The sequence below is a fragment of the Azolla caroliniana genome, unplaced genomic scaffold, assembly GCF_043228905.1.
Source record: "Azolla caroliniana isolate FFs.n. ecotype wild unplaced genomic scaffold, voAzoCaro1.0.p SCAF_3, whole genome shotgun sequence".
Taxonomy (NCBI): Eukaryota; Viridiplantae; Streptophyta; class Polypodiopsida; order Salviniales; family Salviniaceae; genus Azolla; species Azolla caroliniana.
This window is the reverse complement of record NW_028230438.1, coordinates 3,415,301-3,439,961: the sequence shown is the minus strand read 5'-3', so window position 1 is coordinate 3,439,961 and position 24,661 is coordinate 3,415,301. Positions and strand designations below refer to the sequence as shown.

General features: G+C 33.2%; 1 long non-coding RNA gene across 1 annotated transcript in view; it reads right to left on the bottom strand.

Annotated features, from left to right (window-relative positions):
- The window catches only part of LOC147865898 (uncharacterized), a 49,098-nt gene that overhangs the window by 10,920 nt on the left and 13,517 nt on the right, over window positions 1-24,661 (bottom strand). The gene's annotated exons all lie outside the window — the stretch shown is intronic.

Below are 24,661 nucleotides of genomic sequence, written 5' to 3'. Positions count from 1 at the left end.
GATGGGCATATGATGATAATAACCACAATGTGTCGACATGAAATGGTGGTTTCTAAAAGAGAGCAATGTTTGTATTGAATTATCGTTGGTTATTGTGTGTATGGCTCATGAATAGTTATTGTATCTAGCTCACAAGCCACTACTAACACACAATGGTTTACTTGCTAGTAACACTAGGACATTTGAAACGTGTAATATGTCGTGTTCTCTATTTTACTTCTAAGGGGGTGTTAAAAAATGGCTTATTTAAGCACAATTTCACGATGGTATGAAGCATGCATACATGGTTTCTTAAAACATACCAAACTTTTTAACTAATTATTTTCATGACAAGAAAATCAATAGTTTCATGTTCCATCTGTCATGTTTTTTATCCAAATTTGAAATAAGGAATGGAATTCCATGCAAGCTTAATTGTATTAACCCCGATTTTGTTGAATATGAAAATAGTATCCCATTGAACAAATTTTACAATGCTAAATTTATGTCTATTTATAGAGAACAAATCCAATATGTTGTTGATTTGTCTCAAAATGTAGAGCTTGTTCTCAACTTGTTGTCATGTTTAGAACTTGATTTCAGAATAGGCCTATTGTAACTTTGTTTCGAACCATGATGCATTACCATGGTCAAGGGGACCATTGGCAATCCACAAGGATGCATTTTTAAATTACGTGTGGAGTTTGTAATTACATGGAAAGATTTAATAATTCTCATATTCTTCAAAGGCTCTTAATAGTTACATGTGGAATGGGTTACATGGAAAGATTTAATAATTCCCATATTCTTTAAAGGCTCTAAATAGATACATGTGGAATAGGTTAACTGTAAAATTCTTTAATGGTTGTCTAACATTATAGGAGTAACTAGAATGATTGCCATATTCTTGAACTACTAATATTTCGAGAGAAGAAATTTAAATAACAATGCAAACCACCTTAACCTTAGAAAACTAGAATGTTTTAAAAAATTGAGAATAACCTTGAACCGGTGACACATGACATCTTACCCATGGATAGAAACCGAACTACAATAACATTCCAATCATAGAAAAAATGATAGTTTACTCCAAGTGGAAACCCCAAACTAGAATGGACAATATGTACCCACTGAGCTCTCAATGTCAACAAATATATTGGGGTAATCACTATCTCCATACTCTATGTTTCTTGCTTTACCATAGTTGAAACTTTCACCTAACTACAACTTCCCTTTACCCTCTGTTGTTGCGAATATCAGGAGCAATACTCCATCCTCATCCACATAAACTAGACTCCATTCTAGCTTACTATAACTTTTGTGTCTATGTTCTAACGAATTCAAGGACCATAACTGGTTTCTCTTTCGTGTTGCCTATAGATGACTTCAATGTTCCATACCAACTAATTCAAACAAGGATCAATGATACTTCTCTTCGTTGGAGTGGGGATCTTCAGTTTAAAGGTCAGTATTTTTTTACCAAGCTCACTGAAATCCATAAAATGAGTATTTCTTAGCAAATAACATATTGAAAACTACACAAAATGGAGGACTAACTACGTAGAAAACTAGAGGAAATGAGTTAAATTTCGTTGACTTTCAACGAGAATTTGATGCAGTGTATCAGATTTATGTTGAAAATCCACGACTTTCAATGAGAATCCGATGGATTTTCAACAAAAATACGATAAACTGCATCAGATTTTTGTTGAAACTTTTTTTAAATTTTTTTTTCAAAAATAAATAAATAAACAACACTTTCAACATTTCTTTTTTTCTGAAAAATAAAAATTAATTAAAAAATTAAAAATTAAAACTTTCAACCAAAATCCGATGCACTAATCCGATGTAGTGCGTCGGATTTTGTCGAAAGTCTTTTTTTAGAAAAAAAATGTAATTAAAAAAAACTTTCAACCAAAATCTGATGCAGTACATCGTATTAGTGCATCGGATTTTGGTTGAAAGTTTTTTTTATAATTTTTTAATTAATTTTTATTTTTCAGAAAAAAGAAAAAAAGAAATGTTGAAAGTGTTATTTATTTATTTATATTTGGAAAAAAAAATTAAAAAGTTTCAACCAAAATCTGATGCAATGCATCGGATTCTCGTTGAAAGTCTTGGATTTTGGTCTGAAAAAAACTTTCAACGAGAATCCGATGCATTGCATCGGGTTCTCGTTGAAAACAACAAAGTCCGGTGCACTACATCGGATTTTAGTTGAAAGTTGTTTTTTTATTTAATTAAAATTTATTTAAAAGTTGAATTTTTGACATTGGGTACATGCCTAGTAGTATGGTAGTTGGCTTGATTTATTTAATACCTAAGGTTGAAGGTATATCAAATGATATTAGAAAATGGAGACCAATAACTTTGTTAAATACAATATATAAAATCTTCGCAAAAACATTGTCATTGAGAGTGCAACCTTTCTTACATGATTTGATTCATATCACCCAAATAGGTTTTATTCAAGAAAGATGTATACTGGATAATTTGAGTGTATAATTACTTTATAAAGTGTAATTTTTTGGACATAGGGGTAGTTTGGTAAATTTGGAACTTCCAGGGGCATTCTGGTAAATAGATGAACTTCCAGGGGTATCCTGGTACTTTTCCCTATAAATTATGTGATATAATCATATATCTAAGAAACTAAAAAGTAGGGACTTTACGAACTCCATTTTGTTTTTAAATTTCATGCATTCATGTGCGTATTCATATGCATTCGTTTGGTAACCTCCACGAATACGAAATGTCAATCTATGGTTCTAATACATACATGAAAGTAAATTGTATTGTACATCAAAATCTATATTTATGAATTTCTATAAATATAGGTGGTAGTCGTTTTGGTCATTCATTTGTAAGTTTGGCATGTCCATTATTTAGGCATTATTTAGAACACCTAAATTTCTGTACATGCTAGAAATCAATATATTTTGGGGTCATTTTTTAAAATCCTTTATGTACGTGGCACCCATTTTTGTGAATCAGCCTATTTTGTGTCATTTTTTGACGGACAATTCTTAAAATGCCACATATTACCTATTTCAAATGTCCCGGTGTTTCGTGAACATTAGGGTCTATGTTTAATGAAGCAGTGAGATGGGCATATATTGATACTAACCATAGTGTCAACATTAAATGATGGTTTCTAAAACAGACGACCAAAGTTCCTATTGAATTATCATTGGTTATTGTGTGTATGCCTCATGAAAGGTTATTGTATATATCTCACGAGTCACTACTAACATGAGATGGTTTACTTGGTGATGAACATCATGTTCTAAGTTTGATGAATAAGTGAGATGGGCATATGATGATAATAACCACAATGTGTCGACATGAAATAATAGTTTCTAAAAGAGACCAATGTTCATATTGAATTATCATTATGATTGTGTGTATGGCTCACGATTGTCAATGAGCATAGGACATACGCACCACAAACAAATAGCATGGGATATTACAATAACTAAGAGTCAACAATGGAAAGGGTCAAGCCCAAACCGAGTCGTTAAACCGTTTTAAAACGGATTGGTGGTTTGATTCGGTTTAGGCTTGAGCTTCGTAAACCAATTTGAGCTCAGTTTATCAAGGCTGAAGATGAACCAAGCCAGATTAGGAAAAACCAATTAAGGCTAAACGGTTTGTCCAAACTGATTCCTAAACTGGTTTAGGAACTAGTTTAGTTCAAGTTTGAAAACTTCCAAACCAGTTAAGGCTTAACCAATTTGGTTTGGACAAGGTAAGACAAAACCAAACCGTTGCCGATTTCTAACAATAACCATGGTGAGCCAACATCATTTGTTGCATGCAAACATGGGATTATCATAGTACAATAATTAGGGTTTAGGATTTTCGCATGATAAGATTATCATAAAGAAGTGAATATAGGAAAATTTGTTGATATCACTCACCAACTATGCATGGAGCATGACAAATGGTTACATAATATGATTTTTTAGACTTTCTGGTTTTCACACACATACAAAGGTTTATGTGGTAGCTCTAGTTTTTGTGAAACGGTTAACATGATTTGTTATGAAGTGCTCATCATAGTTTACATTTTAAGCAAATGTAAATCTTGATATTTAGAAATAAAATGCACAAACTTGTTCATTTTTAACACATTCATGTATATATCATCGTTATAAGAGCTAAAACAAAGTCTTAAAACTTCAAAATATTAATAATCGAGTAATGTTCCATTGATATCATTACCTTTGGGAATTTTCCCATGGTAGTCGTAATCACATTTAGTCGCTATAAGACAAACAAAGTCTTAAAACTTCGAAATATGGATAATCGAGTAATGTTCCATCGATATCATTACATTTGGGAAGTTTCCCATGGTAGTCATAATCACATTTAGTGAGCCAATATTATACTTATGATATAAGATCTTGTAATATTTGTATCTACTAGTTTTACAAGAGTTGGTTTACCTTCCATCCATGATTTAAATTTAACTAAATAAAAGTCTTCATATATTTGTGTTATTATCTTATATTCACTGTAAACCCATTTTTTTTTCAGGTGTAATTGTATACATAGTTGCATGATGCATCATTGTCAAAGCTTTCCTATCAACTTCCTTGATGGCGTACGACATGTATTACCTTTTTGGTCTTGCACCATCAAATTTGAATGATATGCTCTACTTGCATTTTATATATTCGTTTTTGATATATCGTGTAAAATAGTTTTGTCAACTTACTTTATTAAGATGAAAAATAGATGTGTAAAAAACTTCACAAATAATTCGAAGGTAAATCAACATACAATCTTCTTGTATCATGGGTTCGAATCCCATTTCCTCCGACCAAGTGCAAAGCACGAGCGTGACACTATCCAACCGAAGTTTGTCCACACAAGGATTCTTCTGTATTCTTCTCATTTTGGTAAACAAATTTCAACGGAAATTTCAAACTAAGTCTAGACTAAACTCATGGTTGGGCATGTCGCATAGACACCATTTTATTGATCATCCATCGCCTTTGAGGAAGACATTTAGTTTTCAATATATCTCTCATAAAAGATATTTTTGACATTAGAGGAGAATTTTCTTTGTATTTTAAGGTCATTGTTGTGCTAAAGTGTCTAAAAGTACACATGTTCAAATCTCGAAGTACACAATTTGAAATTTCAAAGATACAACTTACAGGACACACTCATAGGTTGTCATGATGCATTTGAGACATGCAAAGAATTATAGTGAAATTAACACATACATGTTAAATTGAATGTGATAGTAAAGAAAGGGGTGGAAGAAATAAGAAGCCAAAAAAGGTCTAAACTTTGCAAAATCACAAAAATAGTCATGATGAGTTAAATTTTTGCAAAATGCCCAAAATACCCTTCATGATTTGGCGTCATGATAGGTAGTCAATGGAGAGGAAATAAAAGGATAGAGGAAACGAACCTATAAAACATTCACAAGCGTCCTAACTTAGAGCCCTAGTTTCCACCTGTGATAGTAAAGAAAGGGGTGGAAGAAATAAGAAGCCAAAAAAGGTCTAAACTTTGCAAAATCACAAAAATAGTCATGATGAGTTAAATTTTTGCAAAATGCCCAAAACACCCTTCATGATTTGGCGTCAAGATAGGTAGTCAATGGAGAGGAAATAAAAGGATAGAGGAAACGAAGCTATAAAACATTCACAAGTGTCCTAACTTAGAACCCTAGTTTCCACCTTGATGCATATATTTACAATTTTTGTCAACAAATGTATTTGAATTGGAAAATATTATTACCTATTCTAGCTTTACTTATTATTGCTCGAGTCTTTGAGTCTCACAATTACATAAAATAAAGATTAAGCACTCAATTAAGAAAAATGATAAGCATCAACAATTAATATTGATATATTTACATTATACACAAAGATACATCGGGGTGGTGGTTTCCTAGAGGAAAACAATTTATAGAATGAACTTGAAGACATGACAAGGAAACATTGGGTGATGGGGGTTGTGACAATCAATAGAAGCTAGGTTGATGGGGATAAAGTTACCCTTTGTGTGAGCATGTGAGGCAGATGAAATCATAGAAGAGTTTTTTTGAGAAAAGAGTGACATAGGTTTTTGTCCAAAATCAATCTATGGGTGGACTGGCCTCAATGTGTGGAACATGAACTTGACATCTCATAGGAGCTTTTGAACATTGCATCGCTCAAGAGGATACAGAGCATATGTAGGATATTAATGATTTCTTGTATGTTAGGGTTAGGGATATTGGAAAATCCTTGAGAAATTCATGAACTAGAAATCCCAAGAATGGACATTCTTTATATGTCATATGTTGCCTCAAACCATATAGTTCCTACGATATCCTATCTTCTTAGGTTGTTACCTGGGACACCAACAAAGAGAACATGAAAAGCTATTAATCGTAAATTGTTAGTTTTCAAGAATTATCAATACTTTTGGCTATTTTTATGACTAAGTTTTTTTAAAGATTCACCCGATTGTTTGATATTTGTTAACTACAACTTCAACATTCATCATTATAAACATGTCACCAGTATTCAAACATCAAAGAATTAGATCAACGATGACTACATGAAATTAATATGTTAATGTAGGTCTTTTGATCACATGATCTCATGAAAGGTGCAACATGTTGTTTGAATAGAACTATATTGATGATTAATGGTGCAATCTTATAAACAATGTGGACCAAGAATATGAAAGCCAATGCTAGCCAATGGTGCCAACATTTGAATATTGTTCGTGATGTGTGGTTCAAAATGAGATTATGTATTCACCCTAGCATTGGCCTTATTATACCCATGTACTGACTTCACATAAGAGCAAAGTCGGCCTTGTTGGCCCTACCATCCAATATAATAACAATAGATTCACCCGATTGTTTGATATTTGTTAACTACAACTTCAACATTCATCATTATAAACATGTCACCAGTATTCAAACATCAAAGAATTAGATCAACGATGACTACATGAAATTAATATGTTAATGTAGGTCTTTTGATCACATGATCTCATGAAAGGTGCAACATGTTGTTTGAATAGAACTATATTGATGATTAATGGTGCAATCTTATAAACAATGTGGACCAAGAATATGAAAGCCAATGCTAGCCAATGGTGCCAACATTTGAATATTGTTCGTGATGTGTGGTTCAAAATGAGATTATGTATTCACCCTAGCATTGGCCTTATTATACCCATGTACTGACTTCACATAAGAGCAAAGTCGGCCTTGTTGGCCCTACCATCCAATATAATAACAATAATCATTTGTGTGTTATTAATGACTTGTCCAAATTACCTACCCATGCATACAATACATTGAACATGGACCACCCGCCAATTGTCATTTTCTCGCTTGTTATAGCCTCTTAAACACGGCTCTTGGACGAGTGTACTAGCACTTTCACGCCAAACATTATATGATTATGCACTTGCCACTAAATAAAGAATCTTTCGCTTTTTGTCGTGTTGCATTTATATGGCTATACATTAATGTATCCTATACTATTGTTAATATGGCGTAATGTAAGAGCACTTAGGTTATGATTCTTAGGTTATCACAACTTTCACCCTTACATATTGTGAGATGTCATACTTTTAACTGACCCATGGGATGTACAAGATGGTAAGCTAGCTAACAATCAAACCATACTTTAATTCAATATATGTTAGCTAATAAAAACTCACAAATGATAAGTGACTTCATGAAAAGTCCCATAGTATATACCTGAATATATACTAGAAAGTGTGTTGAACCAACAATGATTTCGTAGGCACATAAAGCCACTATTGTCCAATATATAAACAACCATATGTGTGCTATTTAATGACCTCTCCATCTTAGCCTACCCACACATCGACTATATTGAACATGGATCATCCCATTGCTGTCATTTTCTCATTGGCTTAGATACATTAACCCTCCTAAACTACATGCCATGGCAGAGTGCTTGTGCACTTTCACATTCAACATTATATGATTGTGGACCAACTCAAGAATCTCCCATCTTTCTCATTGGCTATACATTAACTCCTATACCATTGTTAACATGACATATTGTAATTGCATTTAGTCTATGAACTTAACTTATGATCACAACTTTCATCCTTATATATTGTGGAGTGTCATACTTTTATTTGACCCATGGGATAAAAGAGGTGGCAAGCTAGCTAACCATAAAACATGCTTTAATTCAACATATGTTAGCTAATAAACACTCACAAATGATAAGTGAGTTCATGAAAGGGTCATATTATATACAATATGTATACTATTAAATTGGGCAAACTAGGAGGCCATAAGCTTGAAAGGCTACCATAATTATAGTTCAGTGCATTGAGTCACGAACAAATAATCAAATTTATATTCACTAAAACTCCTTAACGTTAGTATTGGTACAACCAACCAATCAAAGTTTCCATAGTCATCAATAGGACTTGTTGACCGACCTTGGTTTATTACTCACATGATAACAAACAAATATTGAGAGCGAACCACGTTTCATAAACTAAACCTACGTGCATTCATCGATCTACGAAAATGCTCAAGTCATTATTATGGTAGGAAAATGGAACGAATCACGACCAACAACCTATTGTTTATAAAATAATATACTCAACGATAAGATTGACATGAAATGTAATAATTGCAACTCATAGAAAGCTATTAATAGATTCGTTTTCTAATTACACCATCAATCCATTTATGAACATCTAACAAAATTGAGTGAAAAAGCTATACAAAGTTATGTCTTTATTTCCTACCACTCATGTGATACTATACCTTTTGGATGAATATGATTGATCGGCAAGTTTTTCTTGTGTTAAAACTACGATCAATGGTAAATGTGGAGGTTTTCTAAATTCTAGCTAGCATTGTTGTTCATATTTATAGAAATGAAGCACACCTTATCCAATTTAATGCACACCTTATCCAACTTAATGACATGTCTTATACATACTAGGATCTACAAGTCAATTTGCACAAAGTAAACCATAAATGATACAGTAACCCAAACACCCAAGGACAACAAATGCTTGGATCTAATATATACCTTTCAAATGAATATATTATTGTTTTGGTAAAAATATTGCATCCATTTCTTGCAAATACAAGAAGTAACATAGTAAATGGAGTCCTAAAAGGGAAATTTCAGTTATTGGAGTCATGAATACCAAAATATTCTAATAATCAGTTGGATACTTCCATGAATCATTTAAATGCTTCAAGTTATGACTATTGAATCCATCATCAATATTATGATGTGCAAGAACTCAATTCAAAATGATTATGAAGGTTTACTCTCCATTTACCATAATCAATGAGTTGAGATGCCAACATACTCAAATAACAATGTATAACTATATATCTAAATGCAATTATGAGTCAATTTGAGGCTAGAGACTAAACACTCATCAATAAATGGGTTTACCAAGTTGGGGATATTGTGATATATCTTGTTGGATATCTCAAGAGATTAGAAATGCTTGGGTCTAGCCATAAATTTACTCGTGTGGATTAATGTTAGCTTCATGATCAGGCCAACAAGTGATACTTCGTTATTAATTTATTGGCCATGTAGTCTTATATAGGCATATGAACAACTACTACACAAGCTTTCAAAAGTGCAATTGTTGCATTAATATAACAACTCTCTACCATATATCCTTGTTGGGTCAATAAGTTCCTTTGTATCTAACCAACATTCATTTTCTTACTATAACTTTTGGAAGCAATACACAAACTTTGAGAATCATTACAAGGATAAAAATGTGTATGGGTACAATATGTTTAACATATGGTTAACCAACCTTTAAGAGTTCACTCTAATTATGAATACTCATCATGTAATACATGTAATATATATGTTTATATAACAACTAGACTTGTGATGGAAAATTAAGTGATGATGAATTCTATAGAATTTCTATGTCATATTGATCCATGATCATTAGATCAAGTTCACCCCATGATGGTGTTGGAGTAGAGAGGACATCTACATTATGTGACAACATGGGGGAATCGTAGTAGTGTTGGTCACATTGGTTGATGATGTTTGGAGAGGTGATGTTTGAGATTGGTAGTTCATAGAACAAATTATGGTTCATGGTTAATGAAGAATCCATGAGGGTGCTACAACTATCAACATTGCTTGACAAGGGGCAATTCAAAGTCACATTGTTGAACAAGGTGGTTGACAAGAAGAGATCACATTGGTCAACACTTTGGTTGATATTTGGAGAAGTGCTAGTTGATACTAGGGAAGAAGCATAAGTGATATTCATTACATCATTGATCACGGTACTTTCAGATGTTGGAGGTGTGTTTTGGTTGACAAGATGCCCATGGTTGATGTCGATGTAGGATGTTGTGCATGAGAGGGGATGATTAATGATCGAGCAATATTGGTTAAGATTGCTAGCAAAGTAGTCATCAAATTGATCGTAGTGTTGTTGATCATGTGAGGGAGGATTCCCTAAGACACCATTAGCATTAGAGGAGGCCACTGTGATAATATCATTTCTAGGGGAATTCTTTAAGGGAGTACTAGAGGATGAGCCATGAATTATTTTATTAATGCTTGGGAATTTTGTTGAGAGATTAGTTCCCCAAGAACTAGAATTTCTATGGGAGCTCACCAAGGGAGTACTAGACAAGGACCTAGTGACCTTTAATGCGTTGTTGAGTGTAGGAGGATTGAATGAGGAGCTAGCGATGACATTGTTCATTAAGTTTGGCATGAAGTAGGAATCATGATGAGGATCAATATTTTTGAAGGACTTAAGATGGTCAATATCGATTAGCAAGGTCGAGTCATGACATGCATGACTTTGGTAGCTAGGAGTGCTATTATAATTAGAGGAGCTACATGCACTATGATTTGCTGGTGTGGAGTTGCATCCATCGTTGAATATAGGAGAAAACGCAAGAGGAAAGGATGTGCTTGGCATCAATTTTGGCTCAATAACATTGTTGAAATGGTGGATGGATGTGCAATTAGAGAGCATGTGGGAATTATTAATAGGTTGGCAAAGTTGGGTAGTGTAAGCAACATTATTAAGAGTCTTCTTCTTCTTCTTCTTATTGTTACTACTATTAATATTGTTGCCCTTGTTATTGGGAGTGACAACACTATTTCTACTGGGTTGGGTGCCTAGATGGCTATTAGGGGATTCATGGTTATTATATTGGTTGAAGAGATCATAGGGGAAATTAAGTTTGGCCTTGTGGCCACGAAGACGATGAGCGGCACGATCATACGCAAGTGCTGCATCGAGCGCGGAGTCAAATGTGCCCAACCACAAACGCCGCGAATTGCGTGGGAGTCGAATCTCTGCCACCCATTTTCCCCATTGCCTTTGCCGCACACCTTTGTACAACTTCATTTTCCTTGGCTTATGATTGTTGTTGTTGTTGTTAATATGTATTAATGAATCATGGTCATTTTCAATATTTCCATGAGTTGTACCATTATCAGCATCATTATTATTAGGGTTAGGGTTCATGAGGGAAATAGAACCAACTGAAATAGAAGGAAAGCTAAGGGAAGAATGAGAACTTGTTGATTCTTGTTGTTCATGTTCACAAAGAATAAGGCCATGGAAAGTACTAACACTCTTAATATGACTAGAAGAATTTGTGTTTGTATCCTTCTTCTTCATCTCAATCCTCTTCTTTATGATATCATTAATGGATTTATACTTGTGCCACTTGTCATTGTAAAGGTATATACATTTGTGTGTGCGCGTGCGTGCGCACGCACGCACAATGTGTTATTTGACGTTATCTTTTTATATCACAACTTTGAGCATTGTTCTTTGACAGCCTCGACACCAAGTTCTTGGGCCTTGTTAAGACAACATGTTCTAACTCGAAGGACAAACAATGTCAATACTAGGAGGGCAAACATACAAATGGCATGCCTAGATTAAGAGGATGCACATATAGTACATGGTTGGATGACAAACAAAAGTCACAAGGCAAGAGTGGTGGTTCACATATGCATGCCTTTTGGAACTTATGTATCGAGGTCTTATTCACTACATATAAATATTGACATGTAGATTGTAGTAGCTTACATATTAGCAAGACCATGTTATAAGTGGCTCTAAAAATAGGGCACCTCATGATCTTACTAAAACCTTAATATTGTGCTAATGGGTCTCTTTCAAAGCCTCCATAATTGGCATTGAGATGTTGCATGAAAAGATTAGATCTTATGACATGGCAAGATGTTGATTAATGCGAAAATGAGGATCATGCAACAACTTTTTTGTCAAGAGGATAATTCTCGTCGAGGGTGTTGGAAATTGGATAGAAGAAGTGGGTGGATATATGTGGCTTGGAGGTAACAACATTTAACGTTAATTGTTTGCATTATATGAGCAACTAAAATATGGTGTTCACGTAACCATTAAGACACGATTCACGATAAACATTTTTTAAATTTACTAAAAAACATGAAGGTCTAATGCATAGTCTAACTAAACTCTAGATTCCAAGGCTCATAAAAAATCATTTTTTCGACCTATATTCAAAAAACATGCTAGTCAATATATTCTTTCGTATCTTAGTATCGAGCAAATATTTATACTAGTATAAAACTGATATTCCTTTTATCAATGTCACCAGATGCAAAGATTTCATAATATCAATGTTTGTTTTTTTCAAAAAATTTATCATTAATAAGGAAATATACCAAATATAATCTCTCTCTATGGAGTGAAATTGTAGCCACTCTAAAGAGCCAATATGATGGCCTCAAGGGTGGCTCCAATGGAGTTGAAAGACAACGAATAGCCTTCATCCAACAATGGTCATCCTCTCCCTTTCTTGAGTTAGTGGGCATCTACATAAGATGGAACTATCACGTCCCTACAAGGATTTGTACATAATAGTCTCATTTGTAAAATTTTATAACTAATGGAAGGAGTTTTTTTTTGGAAAAAAATAATAATCTAATCTCTCTCTTTTTCTTTTTTCTTTACGTAGAAGCACTCTCTAAAAGTAAAAGCAACATGATAATTTAGATAACCCTTCTTGCCCTTCCTATTTCAATAGTGATGATCTTATGGGCAAGTTAAACCGTCAATGTGTTGTAAGGCGAATTGACGTAAATGTAACGCTTCTAAGGATAAGATGCCCATAGACCTCAAATGTGAAAATGGTTTTCCTTTAAGCCTACATCCGACATTACCTCTCACACTCCTTCCTCCCCTTCCCTCTCGACTCCTATACAACATTATAAAGTATGAATTTTTTCCTACACAAAACCTCACCCCTTTCTTGATATTCATATATATCGCGCTCTGAGTCTCACTTTGTCCTCTTTTTCTTTTTCTACTATCCAACCAAGATGATACATAGGAAATCTTGATTGTGCGATAGATTTGAACAATGATCACTTTGACGATGGGTGGAGAGGGACATTAAAAAAGCAATGGTTGAAAACTTGAAAATATCCTATGCCAATCAAAGACGTTACTTTTCAAGTTGAAATAATGGAAATTATAGGATAAGAGTACAAATTTAGTCAATATTTTAAATATTTCTCAAAAATTTGTTCTATTTATAAATATGTCTAACCAAACAATTAAAACATTTGGACCAACATTGTAGTGTTGGAGTGAATGCAAGGCACCTTTTTATCGCACAATGGTCCCTCCTTTAAAGTTGGAAGGATATTTGTCATAGAACCATCCATCCATCCATCATCACGATTCACCATCTTTACATGAAAAGGTTAAAAAGTTAATACTTGAAGGCTTCTCTTGAGCGTGTATAAGAAGTAGAAAAGACCTAATTGTATTTCTCGTTGTGTGTGCAATGGAAAGAGCATAGCAATCATTTGTTCTTACAACCAGACAAGGTTGCCCTTCTACAATCATATGAAGTTGTACGAACAATGTCAATATGTTCCTTATATCTAACTAGAGTTTCACATGGACATGGACATATATGTTGTCATTTCCTTTTAACCATTGTTTCACATAGGCAAAGGGTTTGCAAAGCATCTGCATGGTTAGTTTCTTATGCTCAAATCAGGATCTAATTGTTCATATTATAGTTGTTAAAAAACATGTATTCTACGTTTAAGAATACTCTGAAGTATTCTATACATATTCTACATTTTAGAACTGTCGTTTTTAAAATTTTGACGTATTCGACACATTCTAAAAATTTGACATGTTCTACATATTTAACTAGTATTTATCACTTCAAAAAATTGAAAAAAAAAATTGAAAAAAAAAATTGGAAAAAAAACTTTGAATTTTAAGAAGTATTTAACGTATTTTACAAGTATTCTACACGTATTCTAAGTATTTAACGTATTTTATCTATAAAATACGTATTCTAAGTATTTTTTTTTAAACGTTAGAATACTTAGAATACGTATTCTACATGTATTTTATGCTAAGTATTTTACGACAATGGTTCATATATTATCACAACATTTAATTATTGTAATAATGCCATCAATTTAAGAATATGTATAGGTCTAGGAAATAATCTGCTTTCAAACACATAATAACATAGGTGGTGTATAACGTAATGACATTATAAAGCAATTGTCCTCATAACAACAAAATATTGTATATTTATTATTGATCTTGGGATGGCGATCAATGAGTTGAATGGGTGTTTGTAATCAAACACGTTCCAATCCACTATATGACAAGCTTCAAGGTGAATAGAGTCCTCGAGCAATTGTATACTTTGAGAACATACCAAGGTCATAAATGTCATTCACAATCACTAAAAGCCGAGAAATGCCATAATATCAATCTAGAAAGTATATACATATGTAAACTTAAGTAGTGGTTATAAAATGTCTTATTAAAATGTGAAAACTTATGTGTTCTACTCGTGTTACGAACTTACATGCGTGTATATACATATACACATGCATACATATTATATATATATATATATATATATTCAAATATTGGTTTACCTGAAATCAAAAAATTAGAGAGAGTTGAAAGATGATCATTGAAATTAATTTATAATTGAAGATACAAAAATAAAATTTGATACAAAACAGAGAGACCAAACAAACTGTCAACAATGTAGGAGTCCCTAATATGATGCAACACACATGCAACAAAGATTTTGGAGAGACCAATAGATTTTATGAGAAATCACTATTGTTGCTTATTATTCCATCTATCCATCTCAAATGTTATTCATTAAACCTATTGGATTCTAGCACTCTCTTTACTCATAGGGATCTATATGCAAGTTGCAACCAAAGATAAATATATCAATCAAATCAGGTGATGCATTTTAAAGCAATACAAGATCTAGAATCGTGTTGTACTCATTTATATCTTAATGATAAAAATGTCTAATGCCACTCTACTATATTGCAGAAGATTTACACATTGATTTTTTATGTTGGTTTTACCAAGTCTCATAGAAGTCAAATAGATAACTATTGAGAGCATTGATAAAAGTGAACCTAAACAATTAGGAATATAACAATCAACGAAGAATGAAAAAGAGAATATAAAATTAGATGAGAGATTCATTAGAATTTAGACCTATTGAGCAAGCCCAAAGAAAAGCACTAAGAGTTCATGTAATTGAACAATGCCTTCCCATGAGACATGGACAAATAAGGAGATATTAGTAACCAAGTATACTACCATTGCTTGAGAACTTGGAATTTATTTGTTTATTGTCTGTAGTTTTTCTTTCTCTCAAAATAAATTCAAATAAATGGAATTTGTTCACTAAGATAGCTTTGAGTTCTTTGGTTACAATCTCTTCTCTCTTTAAAACTATAGTGGCCTAAAAATTAGTCCAAGACCTTCATTATTCCAAAGAATTGGGAATCAAGATACTTTAATGGTAATTTTTCAATGTGTAGCCTAGCCTAAAAAGGGGGAAATTGTTGGTCCAATGATGTCATATGGTCTTGTAAGCATTTAGTTGATGATGCTTCCATGAAGATCATCAAGCTTGGATCTAACATACTTATACAAGGTCTTTCAAATATATTTTGAGATTCACAAGGTAATCATATCGATATGTGCTTATATCTAAAAGGGAGTATGTAAATTGTTGGACCAAGGTGGACATCTCCCTTGCAATCTGAATTTGTTAAAGTTTTTAGCATAAGTAAGGGTTGTACCTTGCAAAAAGCAAAATCATGGAGTGTAGCATCTTAATTCTCTAGTGGATACAAAATAAAATAAAAGAATAAGACCAAGGGTTATAATAAGTTTATCTAATGGTACCGATATATTTGGTTTTATTTATCATGTCATCCACTAGATAGATACAAGATTTGTTGTGCGTGTTAGAATGATTTATCATGGTCAAGCAACGATTGACTCATTATGGACATGTTTGATGTATGCTCAATTTGTTCAGCATCCTTGTCTCTATCAACATTTTTTTATGTCACATGGACCAATTAAAGTTCTAAATAGCACAATGAACCCTTGATGAAATTGCAGTTATTATAATCTTTAACTAACGGACCAATTTTTCTCTCCTTGATCATTATATTACTATGTTTCCCATGACATTTAAGATCACATCAACATTCTCTTTTCTTTTTATTGTTTGACGGTTGACCCTCATATTATTTATATTTTGTGTGGACTTTTACCTTGCTTTCAAGCTTCCCACATGTAGTATAGAACCAAAGAAAACGTGTGTATGTGTGTGTTGGTTGCGTGCGTGTGCGAGAACACACATGCATGTGATGTGTGGTAATGTTGGATCAACCTAGGTAAAAAAATATGCACTATGATAGATTTTGAGCTAGGAAACTAGTGGTTAAGACAAATTGAACTCAAACACATGATTTCTTGAATTTTATGCTTCATGAAGCTCTGAAGGGACACCTAACATGTTGATATGTGCATGTGGATGAACATACACAAAAAACCCCTTTCTAAGTTCTAACTCTAGATAAAGGCTTCAACATCAACCATGTTAAATTAATATTTGAAGTTGACATAAGCAACCAAGATACCAACAAAGGTGAATAGGTTTATACACAATATGATGATTGGGGTACATGGGCTATATCATTATTTCACTAAGCTTTGTTGGCCAATTATGGTATTGCCATTGAGTGTAGTGTGTCATACTCAAAAAATGTGTGTAGCTTGCAAATGAGGTGGATTTATCAATGCCCACCTAGTTTTGAACATGATAGTGCAACATTTCTTACAACTATGGTTTGTTGGTCACGCATAGTTTTTTGTAGCAAAACAACATTGCTTATAACTCAAGTTGGTTTGTTTTGAATAACTTTCTTCGTATTCTACAAGCCAATGTAACTTTTTACAGTTGGGTGGGTTTTTGGGTTCTATGGACACTCTAATTGTCTCATAACCTAGTTTCTCATGGTTGATCAATCTTTATCTATATATTCTTTATCTGCTCCTAGTTGATCATTTTGCAATTTTCTTTATCCGCTTCTTATATTTCTCATGATATCCTAGAGCAAATCTACGCTCTTTCTTCGAATGATTTTCTTTTTTTTCTTTTTTTTTTCCCATACAAATTATCCTCCATTAGTATTAAGATTAAAGTAGCCAAAGGCAAGATACAAAATAATCCAACATTACACTGAATAATGTGTAGCCAATCTTTCTAGATAAAGATAAAGGCAAGATACAAGATAATATCAGTGAACTTCTCCCTAAGTAATATTGTTGCCCTAGCAGCGTCCATATCACCGAGTAATGTTGATGCCATGCCAAAGCCCCTAGCATCAATTCCATCGTATTCAACATGCAGTGATATATCTTCTTTCACAATGATTCCTTGATCGTTGCTACATGTAAGATTTCATCATATCCAAATGATCCATATGAGCCTACCATATGAAAATACTGGTTGTCTACTCAATCCACTCCCCTCAGACCCTCATGAAAATTTGCTTCTGCCTCCGCCACCATCTTCTCTCATCGTTGTATAAACTAAAAACAAATAAAAGTGCTTCAAAATATTTCCACATCAACCATCTCTCCATTTTCCATGAAATTCCTGTATAGACAACAAAGAAAAAATTAGTTGTCCTCATCCAGTCATGACATTTTGCTTCAACCGTCGATAACATCCTCACTCATCCTTTCAAAAATAAATCAGCTTCCTTTTCCATAGCATCCATCTTGCCAATTATTGCCCGAGTCGTAAATCTCTCTATTTTCAGCAATTTCCTATACATACACAAAACAGAATTAATCCACTTTCCTCACTCTCATAAAACCTTGCTTCTACCTCCGCCACCATCTTCACTCATCATTCTGAAAACTGAAAGTAAATAAGACTGCTTCAAAAACTTCCACATCATTCGAATGATTTACTTTTTCGAGTACATGAGGACTCTTTCCCTCTAATGATTTAGTTTATCGAGTACAAGAGAACTCTTTGTATCTGGGTACTTACAACTTCTTAAGAGAACAAGAGAGACAAAGTTTATGCATGTATTTGTATAAGTGTTTAGATTATGATCTAGGTATAAGACTCTATAAGTGAACAAGGGGGGTGGAGGTTGAAAAGGGAGGACAATGTTTGGATGGTTGGACCTGCTCTTTTCTTTCTTATGACATATATATGCTATAGAAATATACAAGGCCATTCCTATTTACACTCAAAGTAGATCTTGGTTGCCGAAATGTTTACAATTTTGAATGTGTTAAGATAGGACATGTTAGATGTTCAGGCAACAACCTATACAGATACAAAGAGTTGTATTCATAAAAAATAAATAATTATGTGTTTGTATGTGGCCATAGATGTTCAGGCAACAACATATACAGATACAAAGAGTTGTATTCATAAAAAACAAATAATTATGTGTTTGTATGTGGCCATGTATCCATTAGTCATGTGATCTAAAGATAGCAGATATTTCCTTCTTGTAGTTATGCCTAGTTGAGTCGAAAAGTAATGTATAATAATTGAAATCTTTCCACATAGGGAAAATTCAAGGGAATATTATAGGGTCTCACCTTTTCCACTTATTTTCATCCAAAACACAAATACCCTTCAAGATAGAGAAGGAACAAAATCAACATTTGAGAAATTGTATATGCATATTCAAGATAAACTTCACTAGCTCACCACCTAGCGACATTGTCTTTTGGGTACTTCCAACATGGACGTGTTGCCATAATAATTTCTATTTGTGACTTTCATATCTGACTATTGGGATGTATACGTAAGGCGGTATGTCACACAATTATGGACAAGAATAAAGAGGAAAAATTAATGTGAATATGAAGGATAAAATTAACTATATTAAAAAAAGAGAATTTTGAGATAAAATTAACTACTCCACCATCTAATGACATTGTCTTTTTGATACATCCAAAATGGACGTGTTGTCATAATAATTTATGTTGTTAACTTTCATATCTGAGTGTTATGATGTATCCAACGTAAGGTGGTATGTCACACAATTATGGACAAGAATAAAGAGGAAGAATTATTGTGAACGATGTGAATATGAAGGATTGGCAAAGAGAACTAACATGACTAGAATAATAATAATAATCAAGATAATGATAACAATTCAAGTGGACACACGCAAATTTAATGCTACGAGTTTTGAAGGTCCTATTTCTCAAATCATAAAAGCAATATGGAATACACGACAAATGATTATTAGCAAAAAGGTTAATGGGAATAGCAAACGGAATACCCCGAAGTCGTGGATGCATAGGGGTTTTTTTTCCAAAAAGAATATCCTTCTATTCATTAAGATAACCCAAATCATCTACAACATACAAATTAGATGGAAAGGAAACCAAAAGACTTCCAAAACCATAATGTGAAAGTCAATGACCATCCATATATCCTTCCCTTAGGTGAACTAAGGAGATGACTCTATATACAAGTAGTAGAGATCAATCAACAAGGGGAAGAGAACTGCCATGTCATCCTATAGTCTTCCATTTGAAAAACTGGAATAGAACTTAAGAGCTTCCAAAAAACTATTTCTAATAATACTCTAGAATCTATATGTGTAGGAATACTATCATATTCAACTATAAAGGAAATCACCAATTCTAACCAAGTAGATGCAATGGTTTCTTCAAATGGGACTATTTGACCCTGAAACATCCGCACACACCTGGCTTTCCATAGACACCATACAACAATTGGAACTATTTTATGTCTTGCTAAAAATGCAACAATAAATGTCATGTTTTTTTTCTTCCTTCCGTCATCTTTTCTTTTTTATTTTTTTTATTTTTTTTATTTTTTATTTCTTTTATTTTTTTTATTTTTTATTTCTTTTTCTTTTTTCTTTTATCTCTTTTTTCTTTTTTCTTTTTTCTTTTTTCTTTTTTTTCTTTTTTTTTCTCTTTTCTCTCTTTTTTCTTTTTTCTTTTTTTTTCTTTTTTCTCATGTTTTGATTAAGACTAATGCAAATAAGTATTATCATAATTTGGATTACCTCTAAGGATATGCATATTGATGGGAAGTTTAACTATGTTTTATTATTGAATTTCAAATGTCAATATGAAGAGTTCAATTATGTAAATTGGATGAGTTCTTTAGCGTAAAGATTGACTCGTGAGCATTGAGAAGTTTGTATATAGTGCATTGCTTATGTTTATCTACTAAGTATGAAATTTGCATAAGTAGACCATGTGGAGAATGCCTTTGAGGCCTAGGATTGGTCATGGAGAGGAAAAAGTACACTTGTTAAACTTCGCCCATATTTGGTCAAAAGATCATCTCCTAAATAAGGAACTCCTATTCCATTTGCTTTCCAAAACAAATAACCCAATACATGTGGACACGTGAGGAGGGGCAAAAGAAATAAAAAAAGTACGACAATGTAAGTGAGGAGGGGCCAACTATTTAAGCGCATCAATTATGGTATAAAACCCAATGAATGTTGGAAGAAAGTTTAAATGATGGCAACTTCAACTTGTTTTACTTATCTCTTTTCGAGAACAACCCACATGATACAACCTTACACAATGGATACACTACCCTTTGTAATGATTTCAACTTTCCGTTCCCTCGAGTTATAACCTCCTCTATCTTATGATTCCATCTTGCTTAGAAAATAAAAAACTCAAGGAGGGATTGTTCCATCCATACTATATAGGTGTCACCTATTGCCATCACTATTTGTCTAGGCATGTCGGCATTCTTTTCCACCTTTCAACATATCGTTGGTCAGGATAACTTTTCCTCATTATTACTGTCTATAATAAACGAACAAACCAAGTTCCTTTGAGCACATATAAAATTGTAAAAGAGTTGAAGACAAGGGTGTTATGGTGACACCTCAATTGTTGTCCTAAATGTGATCAGATTTACGTTAGATGATATTAATAAGGAAAATTTGTTGAGGCATGTGTTTGCTCTTTTCATTTTATTCATTTACTTTGGATACAATAATTACTCCATATTTGTATTTATTGACATCTAAAAATTGACATTGAATTCATCTCCCAACCATATAATCAATGTGTGCTTGTGGTTCTCCAAGCCCTTGACGTAAAGCGCAATACCCACCTTTAATATTACAAAGTGGGTGTTACCAAGATTCCAATCATTCGAACATTATCACAAATGCCCAATTGTACTCAATGGCCATGTAGTCGTATGTTAGGGACCATCTAAACAAAACATTTACCTTACAAAATATATCCTTGAACTCAGTAACCTAGAAAGATATCCCCATGCATCTTGACTATATGGAGACCCCCACAATAGCTTTGTTGAATATGAATGATTGAGACAATGTGAAGATAATTGACAATCCTATCCACATTGGCCCCGTCCACACATACAATTAAGCATCAATTTTCCATTGTCAAGTGATAAGTTCTACATTTGAGAATGTTAGTCAACTCAAATCATGTATTTTGCAACCAACATGATATTGTTTGTCCCAATATATATGACATCATCTGTTTGTTTGATCATATGCTGATACTAGCTTTTGTATCACACTAGAAGTGAGATGAAATGTCTCCTTTTGTTTTCCCCATGTACAGTTCTCAAGTAATATACTAAGGACTTGAGACTCTTTCTTTCTTTAAAAAAACAAACAAAGCTAATGGAAAGCTAGGGGGGCTCGTGAAGATTGATGGATAACAAACTCTCCCATTTTCAAGCTCAAGGTCCATTGGATCATACATTTGACATGACTGCATGCATATTGATTGATACTCATGACAAGAAGCTCTGTAATATAGGTGAATAAGCTTCATAGCGTGGGAACCTGAGGAGATCAATCATTTTACAATGGTCCCAACGGAAATTATGCAGACGTCACATTCAATGATGTAGACTTCATCAACCAGAAAGAGAGAAAATTGTAAAGGGTAATTGTCAAATGAAAAAAAGAGTCTGAAGTTCAATCCAAAATTCATCGATATCGAAACTCCAATAACACAAGTTACATCCAATCATAATGAAGACACATGCAAATGTTCACATATATCCCAACACAAGGCAAACGATAATGATTGAATTTCTTTTGATCATAGGATGTTCATGATCAAGGTTTTACTGTTAATAAGCTTCGAGATTCCCAAAGTTCTTGTGTTAGACTATTGTGAAGTACATCCAATCATAATGAAGACACATGCAAATGTTCACATATATCCCAACACAAGGCAAACGATAATGATTGAATTTCTTTTGATCATAGGATGTTCATGATCAAGGTTTTACTGTTAATAAGCTTCGAGATTCCCAAAGTTCTTGTGTTAGACTATTGTGAAGTTTATTTGAATGGCCAAAGTATCGGCAATTGGAAATTAGGTTTATTTGAAACTCACACAAAAGTTTGAGACTTCCATTGACAATATACATGGAAACTAAAGATTGGCACAAAAAATGGTCTTATTCATGGATATGAAGGTCTTCTTCAATCATCTTGGCATTGTATATGAGTTGTGAGAGTAATCCCAATATATGTAGAAAACCTTAGAAATGTATTTAACTTCATTTAGCCTTCTATAAACTAGCAAACAAGTCTAAGGTATTCTCAATGTCTTCAAGCTTTCTTGATTTTTGGCATTTCATGTGCTCTACCGTCCTCAACCCTAATATAAATAAATTTCTTTTAAGGTGTTCGGATTTAGATGGCTAGAACAATTTGGCAAACCCTACAAGTAGGTAATTAAAATGCATGGGATGGTGACTCTAAGATCTTTGTCCCCCAACAACTAATACAAGCCAAAATCAACAATTTTGTAATAATCCCCTCAAGAGAGAGATATGATCTATAGGATAGGGTTGAGCCCTATGGTGAAGATTGAACTTATGTCCTCTCACTTTTCTATTAACCAAACCACCAACTTACCAAGACAGTCTCATGTGAAGCTTACTAGTTGGCATATGTTTGCCACAAAGCAAATTGAACATCCTAGTTTGGCAAATTAAAGTTTTTTCCTCTCTATTGAGGGTTGAGCCCTATGGTGAAGATTGAACTTATGTCCTCTCACTTTTCTATTAACTAAACCACCAACTTACCAAGACAGTCTCATGTGAAGCTTACTAGTTGGCATATGTTTGCCACAAAGCAAATTGAACATCCTAGTTTGGCAAATTAAAGTTTTTTCCTCTCTATTGAGGGTTGAGCCCTATGGTGAAGATTGAACTTATGTCCTCTCACTTTTCTATTAACTAAACCACCAACTTACCAAGACAGTCTCATGTGAAGCTTACTAGTTGGCATATGTTTGCCACAAAGCAAATTGAACATCCTAGTTTGGCAAATTAAAGTTTTTTCTTCTCTATTGAACATAATTGAGCAAAGTAAGCTTCTAATTTGATCAATTAGGATGTGCGCTCTTTTTAATTGAGAGAAATTAATAGATAACATTTTTAAATAGGTCTGTCTTCATTTCCTCATGCTTGGTAAAAAAAGTTCTATGAATGTATTTTTATTTAAGTTCTTTCTTAGATCATTCCTTTAAATTACAATTATCATAATAAATTTATTCGTTGATGTTGCATACACAATTGCAACTCATCATTGAACTTCAAAGTCCAAAGATAGGAAGATTCATGATTTAGAATATTATTTCATTTCTGACATTCTAATCACAAAACATCTTCTAGTGCAACGTCAAATTTCAATATATCTAAACATGTGATACATAATCCTACATAGAGAGATCAATAAATCATCACATTTAACAATTAGCAACGACTCAATTTGAACCTAACAGAACCACAAAACGTCAATGATTTAAATGGTTCAATTCAATTCACTTCAAGTTCAAGTTTATGTAAACACTTTGGTCTAGGGGTCAACCATATGTTCTGTTTGGTTTGAGCCTTTAATAGTTTATTGTTAACACTTGTTTATTTTTTTGAACAACCTTTTAACATTTAAGGCTAAATCTAAAATTTTAGGAAAAATGTTTGAACTTTGGAATTCTAGAAAAATAAAAAACGAATTAACCTGGAAACTAAAACTGAAACCTAACTGCAAATCCACAACTTAACAGTTTAACAATTCAAAAATCTCCGAAACCATTTGGTTTGAGCTTCATTTCAATTTGAACTGTTTCATAGTTCAATTTGGTTAGGTTTAAGTTTTAATTTTTTTTAAATGGTTCAATTTGAGACTCTCAAACTGAATTGAACTGAACCAAACTATTTCTCACTGCTAACGATATTTGAGCATGCAGCTGACACGTGTAGATAAATTTCATTGACATTTTGGTCAAA